Source organism: Schistocerca cancellata, chromosome 10 (genome assembly GCF_023864275.1).
Source record: "Schistocerca cancellata isolate TAMUIC-IGC-003103 chromosome 10, iqSchCanc2.1, whole genome shotgun sequence".
Classification (NCBI taxonomy): domain Eukaryota; kingdom Metazoa; phylum Arthropoda; class Insecta; order Orthoptera; family Acrididae; genus Schistocerca; species Schistocerca cancellata.
The window spans coordinates 207,144,782-207,160,569 of NC_064635.1; the positions used below are offsets into that span (position 1 = coordinate 207,144,782).

A 15,788-nucleotide genomic window follows, 5' to 3' on the forward strand; every position below is an offset into this window, starting at 1 on the left:
TCTGTAGTGTGTCGTGACCATATGTCAATGAATGGAACTACAGTTAATTTATGAAATCGCTTCAATCATTTGTAATAGCCCTGTAATGGAACATTGCACAATTTTATAACTTCATGAAGTTCAGATAGGTGGCGGCGCTATCCGAACCCTTCAATACAGTGTCTGTAACAGAGACTCGTTCCAAGCGGGTAGCGTCACACGTGTTCAGAGACACTTGCAGAATGTCTACGGAGACCTGGCAGTGAACAAAAGCACGGCGAGTCGTTGGGCGCGGCGTCTGTCGTCATGGCAACAAGGTCGCGCAAACCTGTGAGATCCCCCGCGTACCGGCCGGCCTGTGAGTCCTGCGGTGTCGGAACGTGCCAACACTCTCATTGGAGGCGATCAGCGGATCGCAAGCAAACGTCTCACTGGAGAACTGGACGTCTCTTGGTACTGGTGATACACTCCCGCACCAGCTGGGTTGCTCGAACGTGTGCGGCCGCTGTGTGTTCCCCGCCGCCTAACTGCAGACTATAAGGAGCACCTCTGCCGAGCTGCCGGCGCGTTACGAAGCTGATCGTCGCAATTCTTCGTCGAACATCGCCACAGGCGATGAAACGTGGGTCCACCACTTCGAACCAGAAACGAAAGGGCAATTCATGGAGTTGCTTCGTATCGCCTGTCTTCCGAGGAAGAACTTCAAAGCTGCGCTTTCAGCCAGTAAGGTTACGGAGAGAGTCTTTAGAGACTCTGTAGAGGTTATTCTGTTTTACGTTCTCCCTCGTGGTGCAAGGATCAACGAAGCAGTACGTCACTACGACATTCACCAGTAGAGTGGCACCACAAGGGCATGCAGGTCCTTCCAGTAAGGTGATGTAAGGCGTTGAACAGAGATTATGTTGAAAAACATGGTTTTGTAGCGAGGAGACTGGGGAATAATATGGTGTATTCGAATCCTAAATAAACCAACCTGCTTTCAGCAAAAAGAAAAAAAGTGTTGCAATACTACTTTAACGCCGCTCGTAAATACGCTATATCTATTTTGGATGCCGAACTGTGAGTGTGGCTCAAATTCGTGATTTATGTCATTATAATATGCACCCATTCGCTTTTCTAAATTTTTGATACGACTTATTTTCTATACCATTGAAGCTGTGCAAGCCATGGACGGTCATCATCAGGTGGAAATGGTACAGCAACATTATCTGGACCATGTGTAAGAGGGCTGTTTAGGTTTTTATGTTGGTAACGCCAACTGACTGTGCTGTGTTCACTCTGTGGCTGGTTTGCATTGTTGGAATTTGCTATTGTAGTGTTGGGCAGTTGGCTGTTAAACAGTGCGTCAGTGTTGCCAATTTAGCGACTTTGTCGCTAGAAATGGCGACTTTTGCCTTCGTCTTAGCGACAAAAAAAAACTTTTTAGCGACAAAAATTATTTAGCGACTTATCTGGCGACTTTTGGAGTACTGACGACTTTTGAAGTACAAATCAAAACTATTTTGGGCCAGTATTTTCATTAACAAAACTAAGATTTTAACTATAGAATGGGTACTACACTGACTTTGTTCTAGATTTACTAAGTTAAATTAAGTTCTTAGCAGATCATGTAGCGTTGTTCAGCATTTAGTAAATCTGAATGTGGGAATTGCGTACAGAGTAACAAAACCTTGACTACAGAACAATTCATTATTCATTACCCACTAGCCTGTTATCGTCGATAGCGTGTCGATCTATAATTCTTCAACTTTTGAACTCCCTTTATTTTTCGAATTGACAAAAAAATACGTAATATTAAGTATAATAAAATACATTTCTGTCCAGCAACCTCTAATTTTTCAAAATCTTAACTCGCAGTCAAATTATTAGCACATGCACAGTGGTAACGCAAGAACAATTCGGTGGGGGTATCTCAGACATTATTACGAGTTAAACAATGAACAATAGGACTGATATTGAGTTACCGAGTGAGTAGATTTTCATGACCTCTAGTTCGCCTGAGCTTTAATGTATTTTCAGTGATTATAAATTGGTGAAACTTATGTTGTGGTGGCTTACATAATGGATCTACTACAGAAGAAGCAGCAGTACGCTCAAAAATATCGGGATGCGTGGGAAGCAGAACCTGAATTCAATGGGTTGCTGAAACCAGTCGTTGGAGACTTATCCAAGGCAAGATTTCAAGGATGTGCAACAGAGTTTTATGCTAAATTGTGTGATATTAGAAAGCATTCGAAAACTATTAAGCATAAACAAAAAATTGATTTAAGAACACATAAACTACCTTACCTGTGAAAATTGTTCCGAAAACTACAGTTAGAATAGCAAGCATAGCGGAAGGTGCCCTTTCTTTATTTATTGCTGAACATTGTTCTGTTTTAGCTGTAGACCATTGAGGAATACTGTGCAAGAAGGTGTGTTCCGGTGATGAGGGCGCTAAAAACATGCAATCACATTGTACAAAGTGCACTAACATTATAACTGAAGCTTTGGCGCCATATTTTATACAATCATTGGTTGAAGATATAGGTAACCAAAAATACAGTGTACTAATAGATGAATCCACAGATGTATCAATATCTAAAATGCTAGGTATCGTTATACGGTACTATAGTGTAAACAACCAAACCATTAGATCAGCATTTCTCAAACTCGCTGTAGTAGAAACTGCAGATGCAAGAAATCTGGCTGCTGTTCTTGTGAATTCTTTGAAAGATCTCAAACTTCCAATCGCTAATATGGTAGGAATTGGCACAGATAATGCTTCTGAAATGATTGGAATAAACAATGGGCTTTTCGAACAAATGGTTTGAAGCATTTGGTATTGATCCGTTGCATTTGTCACTCTCTTCAGCTTGCAGTTTCGCACGCCTCAGTGAATACCATACCTAGAAACATAGTTTCTTGTATGTCAAACCTACAATTGGTTCTCCATTTCACCCAAAAGACAAGAGGAATATAAAAAGGTTTATGAGACAATAAATTGTGGAAAACAGCCACTAAAAATTTTGAAGGTCTGTGCAACACGTTGGCTTTCAATTGAACTAGCAATACGAAGAATTGTGGAGCAGTGGGAAGAAGTAAAGCTCCATTTTTCACTTGCCATGGTTCAAGACAATTGCTACACTGCCGATCTTTTGTACAAGATGTATTGTGACGACTCAAATCATCTTTACATGTTTTACCTTAAACATGCTTTAAAAGACGTACAAATAGCAATAAAAGCTTTTGAAGGAGAAGACAATGACCCCACTAAATAACCAGATGCACTTGTGTTTCTCATGCAGTCACTGGGACAAAACAAAGTTTTTCCAACTATTGATTTGTTGACGACACCAGTTGCAAGCGAATGTATGTACGCAAATCTGAACCTTGGATTTATGTTTGAACAGAAATTATCAGTCAAGTTTGTCTGAAGAAAACAGTTTATTTGAAGAAGAGATGCATTCAGTTTAGTCTGAAACTCATAAAAGAAATTCAACAAAGACTGCCAAGTAACGTTACGATCCTAAAAAAATGTCAATGCTGAATGTTGAAGAAACACTAAAAGTGAATAAAAATAGCGCTGTAGCGGATGTAGCCAAAGAATTGGGTTTTACTGGCGATTTCATAGACGGTATGCTGCAAGAATGGCATAATAGCAACTTCATTAGGTGGAATAACACTACTAACGCTGTTCGATTTTGGAGTGAGGTTTTGTAGTATAAAAATGCCGCAGGGAAGAATCCTTTTTCTTTGATTTCACAGCTAGCAATGACTGTTCTATGCCTACCGCATTCAAATGCAGAAGTGGAAAGAGTATTCAGTTCTATGAACATTATAAAAACTAAACAACGTAACAGATTATCGTTAAATACAATTAATGCTTTGATCATATTGGGAGACCAGCTGAAGAAACAAAATAAAGACTTTGCGTCTTTTGACATACCGTCAGACGTATTGGAGCTTATTGGAACGAACAAAAGTTACTCTTTTGCGATAAAACGAGTGGAATTGCAACATCATCTTTTGAGCGACTTCAGCCCTCTAAATCAACTACAGTTCTGTCAGAGCATGAAACAGAAGAGTTATTCGATCTTCTGAGTGACGACGATGAATAGCTCACATACCAGTACGTGTATGTTTTGTAACCTAATTTGAGTTCTTGCTTTCTTTTGTTACAAATATAGTTGTGTATTTCGAGTATACTTGACTACTATGATTGAAACAACAATTTACGTGTTGCGCAATTATGATAACATGTTTAATTAAACGTTAGCGTATTTTATATGTATCTTGTTGCAAGCGATGCGTCATTCAATTAAGACAATATAGCAATTACGTATAAGACAGTAATCCCCCCATACTGGCTTATTTCATCATTCACAGCACGAAATTTTCAGTACACCCCTAGTAAAATCAGTTTTAGCGACTTTCTAGCGACTTTTGATATTGAATCTAGCGACTCGGGTCTTTTAGAGTTGGCAACACTGCAGTGCGTACCGTTGCGCAGTTGGAGGTGAGCCGCCAGCAGTGGTGGATGTGGGGAGAGAGACGGCGGAGTTTTGAGAGCGGATGATCTGGACGTGTGTGCATCAGAGACAGTACATTTGTTAGACTGGATGTCATGAACTGATATGTATATTATGACTTTTGAACATTATTAAGGTAAATACGTTGTTTGTTCTCTATCAAAATCTTTCATTTGCTAACTATGCCTATCAGTAGTTAGTGACTGCATTGCAGTAGTTTGAGTAACGAAGATTTTTGTGAGGTAAGTGATTCATGAAAGGTATAGGTTATTGTTAGTCAGGGCCATTCTTTTGTAGGGATTTTTGAAAGTCAGATTGCGTTGCGCTAAAAATATTGTGTGTCAGTTTAGTGTCGATCAGAATAGGTAAAGAGCGAAATGTCTGAGTACGTTCAGTTCTGCTCAGCTGTTTGAAAATCAAATAATGTAATAGGTTTATCAGCACAGTCATTCATACATTTTTCTAAGGGGACGTTTCACATGTACAGCTAGGCGCTATGGTCGTGGTGCTGGACGATGCAACGTTAATTTGGTTTGCAGTAAATAAAAACTCCGTAAACTTTTCATTACTGCTGACTGGTAACTACGAGGGTCACTCCAAAAGAAATACACGATATTTTCTTTAACATTTAAATATTTTCAGAAATTTCACATTTTTCCAATACGTTGATACACTCTTCACTGAAAAGTTGCCATTTTTCCATACACCCACCCCTTTCAACTGCCGTTACGTGGAACAAGTTGCTTTGCACTCTCGGAGCTCTGCAGTGGTAGCTATCGACTGTATTCCCCTCGCAAACGACATAATTTGTTTAGGAAAATCGACGCGCACAAAATTCACGCGTGAACTCCTTTAAATCGCACATTTCCTCCCTTGCCTATATGCTAGTCAGAAACACTGTCCGTGTTTGGGCGGGCATTATCTTGCTGAAATATTAAGCCCAAGACGGCTGGTCGTGAGGGATAACAAAACAGGGCGTAGAATAGCGTCGAGGTACTTCCGTGTTGTAGCAATGCGGCGTGTGACAACCAGAGGGGTCCTGCTATGAAAGGAAATCATCACTCCTGGTTGTCAGCTCGTATGGCGCGCAGCAGCCAGACTGGTATCCCATTGCTGTCGGGGCTATCTCCAAACAGATCTTCTGTGGCCATCGTGGTTCAGTTCGAAGCAGGACTCATCTCTGATATTCCAGGCCGAAGACGTATCTGGAGGCGCCGTAGACAGTGTGGGTTACCAAGCAGTCGGCCGCTATACTATGCGACAGCGAGGAGTTATGGTCTGGGGTGTAATTCCTTTTCCCTGGCAGCACCTCTTTGTTTGTCATCCGAGGCAGCTTTACAGAACATCGGTACGTCGACTATATTCTACGTCCAGTTCTTTGTTCTTGTCAGTAGGCTGTTTAGGTTTTTATGTTGGTAACGCCATGTAGCGCTCTATATGAAAATCACTCACTGTGCTGTGTGCAGTATGTGGCTGGTTTGCATTGTTGCAATCTGCTATTGTAGTGTTGGGCAGTTGGCTGTTAACAGCGCGTAGCATTGCGCAGTTGGAGGTGAGCCGCCAGCAGTGGTGGATGTGGGGAGAGAGATGGCGGAGTTTTGAGAGCGGATGATCTGGACGTGTGTCCATCAGAGACAGTAAATTTGTAAGACTGGATGTCATGAACTGATATATAGGTATTATGACTTTTGAACACTATTAAGGTAAATACATTGTTTGTTCTTTATCAAAATCTTTCATTTGCTAACTATTCCTATCAGTAGTTAGTGACTTCAGTAGTTTGAATCTTTTATTTAGCTGGCAGTAGTGGCGCTCGCTGTATTGCAGTAGTTTGAGTAACGAAGATTTTTGTGAGGTAAGTGAGGTAAGGAATGAGGAGGTTCTACGCAGAATCGGAGAGGAAAGGAATATGTGGAAAACACTGATAAGGAGAAGGGAGAGGATGATAGGACATCTGCTAAGACATGAGGGAATGACTTCCATGGTACTAGAGGGAGGTGTACAGGGCAAAAACTGTAGAGGAAGACAGAGATTGGAATACGTCAAGCAAATAATTGAGGACGTAGGTTGCAAGTGCTACTCTGAGATGAAGAGGTTAGCACAGGAAAGGAATTCGTGGCGGGCCGCATCAAACCAGTCAGTAGACTGATGACAAAAAAAAAGTGATTTGTGAAAGGTATAGGTTATTGTTAGTCAGGCCCATTCTATTGTAGGGATTATTAAAAGTCAGATTGCGTTGCGCTAAAAATATTGTGTGTCAGTTTAAGCACAGTCATTTATAATTTTTCTAAGGGGACATTTCATTCTCTGTTCAGTACTGATCTCCTTACCACTGCGATGGGGTTTTTCCCTCGCCAGACTCGTCAAAGTACCGCGGCAAGGCGAGCCGTTATAGCACTGAATTGATGGCGGCCGCTTGATTTATAATTTATGCAACCCTCAACATTGAACTGCCAACGGCCTTGACGCAGTGGTAACACCGGTTCCCGTCAGATCACCGACGTTAAGCGCTGTCGGGCTGGGCTAGCGCTTGGATCGGTCACCATCCGGTCTGATGATGATGATGATGTTTGGTTTGTGGGGCGCTCAACTGCGTGGTTATCAGCGCCCGTACAATTGCCCAATCTTTGCTCAGTCCAATTTCGCCACTTTCCTGGATGATGATGAAATGATGAGGACAACACAAACACCCAGTCATCTCGAGGCAGGTGAAAATCCCTGACCCCGCCGGGAATCGAACCCGGGACCCCGTGCTCGGGAAGCGAGAACGCTACCGCGAGACCACGAGCGGCGGACAAAACCATCCGGTCTGCCGAGCGCTGTTGGCAAGCGGGCTACACTCAGCCGTTCTGAGGCAAACTCAGGAGCTGCTTGATTGAGAACCCGTCTCGTAAACTGACATACGGCCGGTTGAGCGGTGTGCTGACCACATGACCCTCCATATCCGCGTCCAGTGACGCCTGTCGGCAGAGGGTGACACGGCGGACGGTCGGTACCGTTGGGCCTTCCGAGGCCTGTTCGGACGGAGGGTACGGAGTCAACATTAAAATCGTACTTGCTCCGTATCCGATCCCTATAGGAAAGACAGTGTTTTTGCAGGAAACTTTCGACACGGCCGCCTCCAGGAGCAACATATCACGCCCCCTGGCAGCCAGTACACCGCAGCGGTGTCGGTCGCACTCACACCCTGCAGCTGGTGTGCTCGGGAGCCTCCCTCGCCTGTCGTTGTGTGCCGCGCCCTGCCTTCCCCTCGCTTCCCACGACACGCCCCACGCCCCACGCCCCTGTGGTCGCCGCCGCCTCGTTGCAGACGCAGGCCGCTGAACTGGCAGGAAGTCGGCCTCACTGGCTCAGCCGTTCTGCCGCCGGCTCACCCAGCCTCAACGTCGCTCTGGCGGCGCGGAACACGCACACCTTCGTCGCACACTCTTGCGTGCATCAAATCGCGTATCAGCGACGGACAACATTAACGATACCACAGGACGTGAGGGGTCCACCTGTACGTGGAACCCGATTTTGTAATATAATTCATGAAAAACGACCTGAAACGATTGTCATATGTAGAAGAGATCGTATTTTTGCCACCACTGAACCAAAGATGTTGCCTGAGTCGCAGATTCGATTGTAAGCAGTATCAGTTTCCATTCCATTCTGTTATACGTTGGCTATCGTCATCATCAGCCAATTCAATCGTTAGATGATGTGGCCTCTTCGAGTCGTGGATTCAGGTAGGCTTTCAGAAGTCTTCTCCAAGCGGGACGGTCTTGGGCAGTTCTCTGCCAGGTGTTACCAGCGATCTTCTCGATGTCTTTGTCCCATCTGTCTGGTGGTCTTCCTCTAGGCCTCCGGTGCTCTCTCGGACTCCACTCCAGTACTAGCTTCGTCCATCTGTTGTCTTTTCTTCTTGCGACGAGGCCAGCCCACTGCCATTTCAAGGAACCTACTGCCTCTAAGATGTCATTACCCTTCGTCACAGACCGGATGTCATCTGCCCTTTTCCTGTCCTTTCTTGTGTAGCCCAGCATTGATCTCTCCATGGCTCTCTGTGCTGTCCTAAGTTTCCCTTTTGTGAATGAGTTCAGTGTCCATGTCTCGCGGCCATACGTCATCACAGGAAGAATGCATTGATCAAATACTGCTTTCTTCAGATTTACTGGCATTTTTGATCTGAATACTTTTGAATTCTTCCCAAATGGTTGCCAGCCAAGCTTGATGCGTCGATAGATTTCTGGTATTACGTCTCCCTTCATATTTATAATCTGGCCAAGGTAGACATATTCACTGACCTCTTCTAGTAGACTGTCCTTGACTTTCACATCTCCAGCTGGGACCCATTTGTTGGATATTACTTTTGTTTTGGAAAGGTTCATGTATGACTTTAAAACTAGTGACTAGCTGTGAGATTTTAGTTGTCGGTCTATGCACGCTGCATCCACATCTACATCTACATACATACTCCGCAATCCACCAACGGTTCGTGGCGGAGGGTACCTCGTACCACAACTAGAATCTTCTCGCCCTCTTCCACTCCCAAACACAACGACGGAAAAATGACTGCCTATATGCCTCTGTACGAGCCCTGATCTCTCTTATCTTATCTTTGTGGTTTTTCCGCGAAATGTAAGCTGGCGGCAGTAAAATTGTACTGTAGTCAGCCTCAAGTACTGGTTTTCTAAATTTCCTCAGTAGCGATTCACGAAAAGAACGCCTCCTTTCCTCCAGAGACTCCCACCCGAGTTCCTGAAGCATTTCCGTAATACTCGCGTGATGACCAAACCAGTAACAAATCTAGCAGACGGAGTGGCCGTTAGGTTCTAGGCGCTACAGTCTGGAACCGAGCGACTGCTACGGTCGCAGGTTCGAATTCTGCCTCGGGCATGGATGTGTGTGACGTCCTTAGGTTAGTTAGGTTTAATTAGTTCTAAGTTCTAGGCGACTGATGACCTCAGGAGTTAAGTCGCATAGTGCTCAGAGCCATTTTTGAACAAATCTAGCAGCCCGCCTCTGAATTGCTTCTATGTCCTCCCTCAATCTCAAACGCTCAGCAGTACTCAAGAATAGGTCGTATTAGTGTTTTATAAGCGGTCTCCTTTACAGATGGACGACATCTTCCCAAAATTCTAGCTATGAACCGAAGATGACTATCCGCCTTCCCCACAACTGCCATTACATGCTTGTCCCACTTCATATCGCTCTGCAATGTTACGCCCAAATCCCTTTTTAACAAAGGAAAAAAATACAAATTGCGTAATGTAAGGTTAAATAGAAGATTCTAATGCCACATTGCAATACTAAAATTTTCGTAGATTTCACCTGTAATCTCTAAATGCAATAAAATATTCATCACAAAATTTTAATTAAAACAACTTAACGTGACTGTGTCAAGCGCTACACTACTAACGGTGTACTCAAACATACAGGATTTTTTTCCTATTCATCTGCATTAATTTACATTTATCTATATTTAGAGTTATGTGCCATTCTTTACACCAATTACAAATCCTGTCCAAGTCATCTTGTATCCGCCTACAGTCGCTCAACCACGACATCTTCCCGTACACCACAGCATCATCAGCAAACAGCCGCACATTGCTATCCACCCTATCCAAAAGATCATTTATGTAGATAGAAAACAACAGCGGACCTACCACACTTCCCTGGTGCACTCCAGATGATACCCTCACCTCCGATGAACACTCACCATCAAGGACAACGTACTGGGTTCTATAACTTAAGAAGTCTTCGAGCCACTCACATATTTGGGAACCAGTCCGATATGCTCGTACCTTAGCTAGGATTCTGCAGTGGGGCACCGAGTCAAACGCTTTCCGGAAGTCAATAATACAGTTTTTATAAAATAAGGTGATGAATGGTATTGTTTGTGCTCACACAGAGCCTGTAAATCTTAGGTCGTAGTTATTTCTATAAAAATAAAGTGTGTATCATTAATTTCTTAGTGATCCAGTACGGCTCGGTATTTATTTTCTTTTAGAAATCACCCGCCTTCTCAGTATTCGCCACGATGTCAATATCGGGATCGGGTTGGAGTCTCCGGTTCCCGCATATCTTTGAGAAGTTGGCTTCCCGTCCGCCGCGAGGCTACAGAACGAGGAAGAAGGGGCTTGCCGTGAGTTAAGCCGTCACCACACGGACCGCGCATCTGAACGTTGAGCGTGCCAAGTTTCTGACGTCATAGCGTGGAATAGTTCGGGAGTCTTTGCGAACGTGCAGAGCAATTTCTAGCATGTCAGATATTCTGAGCGTACGTCTGAGCGTTGACCAATGACATGTCACGACGCCACCTACGTCACACGCACGCCGTCTCCCTTCAGTACAGAGTCGTGAGGCGCCATATTGGCATTCATTTCAAGCCTATATGTATATATGCCGTTTCTGAGCACCAGAAAATTGAGAATCACTGGAAAACCCGTTGTTAGTTGTGTGATTCGTTCCAATAAAATAATGAGAAACATCATATTCGTGGCAACAGAAATATTGTAACTTGCGTATGATGAGAGTAGGCTATTCGAAGGCAGCGACACACTGGAGATCCACCCAAAACGCATTGTTCTTTTTGCAATTTGTTATAATTAAATTTCAATTAGTAACGTAATTATCTACGATTAACTTTTTTAGTCAGGGGTAACACAATATGATTATGTATAAGGAGTATGTTGTTGGTTTAGCGTAATCAGTAGCGTCTCTATCCAGCCGTGAGCTTTTGTTGAGGCGATGGTTCGCGTCTTAACACTTCCAATTTTTTTTCCTAACATTCGCGTTTTTATTACGCTCTGATACTTTATTATTAGTTTAATATAATTATATGCTACAATATTTGGTATGTAAATATAAGTTCACCTTTTTTTGAGGGTTGACTTTGTTCGATTGGCTTAATCTACAGGACAGCTTGCGCTACTTGTATAAAGATATTTTGCTCCTCTTTCTTTTACGCTTCGTAATTCACATGGTGCAAAGACTCTGCTACTCGGTAGGAACAGTGATCAAGTAAGACTGACCTTGGGGTTTTACTAAAATGTGGGAATGATGAAATAATGTTTATCTTATGCGGAGAAGTATTCCAAATTTGTACCGCACTGTTTGTAACGGAACTTTTACATGTCTCTGTCCGTATTGATTGGACATGGTACTTTCCTTTTCGTGGACGATGGAGGAAATGTGCGTTTTAATAGAACTAACGTGGGAATTTTACGCGCGCCCGTTGAGTAAACAGAGTGATTTACGAACTAGAAATATCCCTCAAACTGCTGTTGGAGTGCGTTACGATCGCGTATACGACGTTGGTGCCCCACGTACCGTACGCACAAGTCGCATCGTTCCTGAGCGGTCAGCAGCACGTTGAACTCGGCACGCTCAACGTTAACGTTCGACAGCACGGTCCGTGTGCCGACGGCTTTAGCTCTGGACTGTGCGTGAGGAGCGACGTCGATTTCTGAGGGCAAGGCCGCTTGGTCGGTGTGCCCCACGGAAGCAGTCGGTTTGGGACGGAACGCCGAGGGCAAGGCCGGAGTTGTTGCGATTTCGATCATCGTGTGGTCATTCAATGGCTGAGAAGTGATTTCCTGGTTCTGCACTTGGATTCCGACGAAGAATTGCGGCTAGTTTCGTGCATGAGGTGAACGTAAGCATTCTAAAATTGTGCCCGTTGGTGACTTGCGAGTGGTGTAAGCTTTGCTTCGGTACTGCGGTCTCCAGTCAGAGCGCTGCTTGGGAGGAGAGCGTTGATATCGGCACTGTCATCTATTTAGCTGCTTTAAAGTAAATGACTGTTTTGGGTCGTAGGTGGATCCAAGTGAAGCACAAAATCATTGCTTATCTTACTAAGAAACCTAAATCGGTCCCCATCGTGTCAAACTCTGTTATCTACGGTTATAACGAGTAATTAACACTGGTAGTGTCCACGACTCTGCCTCGGAGGTACTTTTAAGTGTTTTCAGTAAGGGAGAGATTGTGGAGTGTTTCAGTCGAACTCATATGAATCGTTAATTGCATTTCACTTCTTATGGTATTTCACGGTTCTACTTGTCGTGACTAAATCACCGATAGTATTTTCATAATTTAACTTGGGACGTCATTCCGTGACGAAAATTTTCTTACTGCCCTGTGCGGCTGGTCCCGGCGGAGGTTCCAGTCCTCCCTCGGGCATGGGTGTGTATGTTTGTCCTTAGGATGATTTAGGCTAAGTAGTGTGTAAGCTTTGGGACTGTTGACCTTAGCAGTTAAGTCCCATAAGATTTCACACACATTTGAATATTTTTTTCTTACTGCCTACCTGAGATTGCCTTGCAACAGTTTTTGGTTTGTCTCTTATCTACCCCACCATAATGCTGTTTGGTGCGGTGCGGTGCGGTGCGGTGTGGTAAAGTGAAAGTTCAAAATGGCACTGAGAACTGTGGGACTTAACTTCTGAGGTCATCAGTCCCCTAGAATTTAGAACTCTTTAAACCTAACTAACCTAAGGACATCACACACATCCTTGCCCGAGGCAAGATTCGAACTTGCGACCGTAGCGTTCGCACGGTTCTAGACTGTAGCGCCTAGAACCGCTCGGCCACCTTGGCCGGCAAAGTGGAAGTGTTCAGTGGTACCGCACCTATTTCGTCGCCCCTTTCAAGATTTGCGAGCCGCATCCATATCGACGTATAATCCCAATATGCAATTTGTAAGTTGGTTGCGCCCTGTAAACGTTTTGTACATCGTGGGAAATCTTTCCCGTGCCGCGTGTGATCCTGAAGGAGAGCACGGCGCACAACAGCGCATGACCACGACGAAATCAAAAGATATATGTATTGTACATATATATTTTTTAACGGATGCAACCACTGAGCTTAAGAGTTTGTGTGTCTTTTATTTATTTTGAAAGGAAAAGATTAAATACCTGTTATAATTAACATCTGTAATTTATTGTCATAATTCCTTGGCTGTAGTATCCATCACATGTAGCGAGGTTTATGGTGTAAAGTGTTTAAAAGGAAGGAAAATCTTTTGTGATACGGTGCACATCGTAGAGGCTACGGGGTTTGAGTGTACATTGATAGTAATCAGATTTTATTGCATTTAAGTTGTTGTTTTAATTAAAATTGTGTGATGAATATTTTATTGCATTTAGAGATTACAGGTGAAATCTACGAAAATTTTAGTATTGCAATGTGGCATTAGAATCCTCTATTTAACCTTACATTATGCAATTCGTATTTTTTTCCTTTGTTAAAAAGGGATTTTGAGCTTTAAGCGTTGTAAATTGATTCTGAGAGCTGTTCTTTGATCTTTAAAATAATAGTTCAGGAACTTTCATTAATAAACCACACTCCTGGAAATTGAAATAAGAACACCGTGAATTCATTGTCCCAGGAAGGGGAAACTTTATTGACACATTCCTGGGGTCAGATACATCACATGATCACACTGACAGAACCACAGGCACATAGACACAGGCAACAGAGCATGCACAATGTCGGCACTAGTACAGTGTTTATCCACCTTTCGCAGCAATGCGGGCTGCTATTCTCCCATGGAGACGATCGTAGAGATGCTGGATGTAGTCCTGTGGAACGGCTTGCCATGCCATTTCCACCTGGCGCCTCAGTTGGACCAGCGTTCGTGCTGGACGTGCAGACCGCGTGACACGACGCTTCATCCAGTCCCAAACATGCTCAATGGGGGACAGATCCGGAGATCTTGCTGGCCAGGGTAGTTGACTTACACCTTCTAGAGCACGTTGGGTGGCACGGGATACATGCGGACGTGCATTGTCCTGTTGGAACAGCAAGTTCCCTTGCCGGTCTAGGAATGGTAGAACGATGGGTTCGATGACGGTTTGGATGTACCGTGCACTATTCAGTGTCCCCTCGACGATCACCAGTGGTGTACAGCCAGTGTAGGAGATCGCTCCCCACACCATGATGCCGGGTGTTGGCCCTGTGTGCCTCGGTCGTATGCAGTCCTCATTGTGGCGCTCACCTGCACGGCGCCAAACACGCATACGACCATCATTGGCACCAAGGCAGAAGCGACTCTCATCGCTGAAGACGACACGTCTCCATTCGTCCCTCCATTCACGCCTGTCGCGACACCACTGGAGGCGGGCTGCACGATGTTGGGGCGTGAGCGGAAGACGGCCTAACGGTGTGCGGGACCGTAGCCCAGCTTCATGGAGACGGTTGCGAATGGTCCTCGCCGATACCCCAGGAGCAACAGTGTCCCTAATTTGCTGGGAAGTGGCAGTGCGGTCCCCTACGGCACTGCGTAGGATCCTACGGTCTTGGCGTGCATCCGTGCGTCGCTGCGGTCCGGTCCCAGGTCGACGGGCACGTGCACCTTCCGCCGACAACTGGCGACAACATCGATGTACTGTAGAGATCTCACGCCCCACCCACATGTTGAGCAATTCGGCGGTACGTCCACCCGGCCTCCCGCATGCCCACTATACGCCCTCGCTCAAAGTCCGTCAACTGCACATACGGTTCACGTCCACGCTGTCGCGGCATGCTACCAGTGTTAAAGACGGCGATGGAGCTCCTTATGCCACGGCAAACTGGCTGACACTGACGGCGGCGGTGCACAAATGCTGCGCAGCTAGCGCCATTCGACGGCCAACATCGCGGTTCCTGGTGTGTCCGCTGTGCCGTGCGTGTGATCATTGCTTGTACAGCCCTCTCGCAGTGTCCAGAGCAAGTATGGTGGGTCTGACACACCAGTGTCAATGTGTTCTTTTTTCCATTTCCAGGAGTGTATATTGAGGATCTTGTTGTTCATGATAACGAATGTTCACTTCCTATTTTAAAATCAAGTTAATAAAGCCATAAAATTTTAAAGGTAAAAACGGATAGTCAGACAGCAGTTAGAGTTGACGGTAAATTGAGTTCATGGTTCAGAGTAGTTTCAGGGGTAAGACAAGGCTGCAACATGTCTCCACCGTTGTTCATATTATTTATGGATCATATGTTGAGAACAATAGACTGGCTGGGTGAGATTAAGATGTGTGAACACAAGATAAGCAGTCTTGCATATGCGGATGACTTAGTTGTGATGGCAGATTCGATTGAAAGTTTGCAAAGTAATATTTCAGAGCTAGATCAGAAATGTAAGGACTACGATATGAAGATTAGCATCTCCAAAACGAAAGTAATGTCAGTGGGAAAGAAATATAAACGGATTGAGTGCCAAATAGGAGGAACAAAGTTAGAACAGGTGGACGGTTTCAAGTACTTAGGATCCATATTCTCACAGAATGGCAACATAGTGAAAGAACTGGAAGCGAGGTGTAGCAAAGCTAATGCA

General features: G+C 44.5%; 1 protein-coding gene across 1 annotated transcript in view; it reads left to right on the forward strand.

Annotated features, from left to right (window-relative positions):
* The window catches only part of LOC126106533 (uncharacterized), a 439,607-nt gene that overhangs the window by 207,382 nt on the left and 216,437 nt on the right, over positions 1 to 15,788 (forward strand). The window lies entirely within an intron of this gene.